The following is a 1,226-nucleotide window of genomic DNA, read 5'->3' as shown; positions in this document are numbered from 1 at the left end:
TTAAGAAAGTTAGGAATCAACGGCCTAATCATTTTTTTTTTTCTATTTTCTTTTTATTTTTTCAGGATTTTCTTAATTTTTCAGCTTCTGCAGAACTCAGCACGGGTCGTGCCTGGTCGGACACGGGCCGTGCCCAGTAGTAGCACTTGCAGTTTTTATTTTCCGAGTTACAGAGGGCTGAGCACGGGGCCGTGTCGGTGCAACACGGGGCCGTGTCCAACTTTCCAGTAACAGGGATCCGGAAAACAATCGCTGTATCTCCGACCACGGGCCGTGTTCAATGAGCACGGGGCCGTGGTGAACTTTCTGACCAGCATTCTTTTCTGTTTTTATCGCAGGATTTGGAACAAGACGCCACCCTCTACATAGTGTATGAGCTCCAGCTCCCATAAAGACATAAAAGAACCTCTAGAAGAACCCGAACGCTTTCTCAGAAAAAGACTTAAAGCTAAAAACCAAGAGAATGTTTCGGGGGATCCACTTCCAATGGCGGACCAACGTACCCTAATGGATTACCTACGACCCACCGTAGGTAATCTCGGCGCCGCTATCAATGCACCGAATGTCGAAGCCAACAACTTCGAACTTCGGCCACATTTGATACAAATGCTTCAAAACTCCGCAACCTTTCATGGGCTTGCGGACGAAGATCCTCATCTACATATTACTAATTTCTTAGAAATAGGTGATACCTTTCGGATCAATGGAGCATCAAATGACGCCATCCGCCTTCGAATGTTTCCATTTTCATTAAAAGACCTAGCAAAAGCTTGGCTCAGCGCCCTTCCAGTTGGTTCGGTAAACACCTAGGATGAACTCGCCCAAAAATTTCTATATAAGTATTTCCCTCCCGCTAAAACGGCTAAATTAATGACTGAAATTAATACATATTCACAAGAGGATGGGGAATCCTTATATGAAACTTGGGAAAGGTTCAAGGAGCTATTGCGAAAGTGTCCCCATCACGGTCTTGCGGTATGGCAACAAGTATCCACCTTCTATAATGGGTTGTTGCCACACACGAGACAAACACTTGACTCTAGCTCCGGGGGACTTTTAGATAATCGCCGCCCACATGAAATATACAATCAAATCGAGGAAATTGCTCAAACCAATTTTCGGTGGCACACTCCCCGAGGCAATAAATCTATTGCCCCGGGCACCCATAAGGTTGATGAAAGCACTTCTTTACAAGCCCAAATCGAGGCCCTTTCTTTAAAAATTAA

The 1,226-nt window shown here is 45.0% G+C and overlaps 1 non-coding gene across 1 annotated transcript; it reads right to left on the bottom strand.

The window, feature by feature from the left end:
- Positions 1-864: 864 nt before the first annotated feature.
- On the bottom strand, positions 865-971 carry LOC118482375. Its single transcript, XR_004868416.1, has one exon. It is a non-coding gene; the product is annotated as a small nucleolar RNA R71 (small nucleolar RNA).
- Between the last annotated feature and the right edge of the window lie 255 nt (positions 972-1,226).

This window comes from Helianthus annuus, chromosome 9, assembly GCF_002127325.2.
Source record: "Helianthus annuus cultivar XRQ/B chromosome 9, HanXRQr2.0-SUNRISE, whole genome shotgun sequence".
NCBI lineage: Eukaryota > Viridiplantae > Streptophyta > Magnoliopsida > Asterales > Asteraceae > Helianthus > Helianthus annuus.
This window is presented reverse-complemented; position numbering and strand designations above follow the sequence as displayed.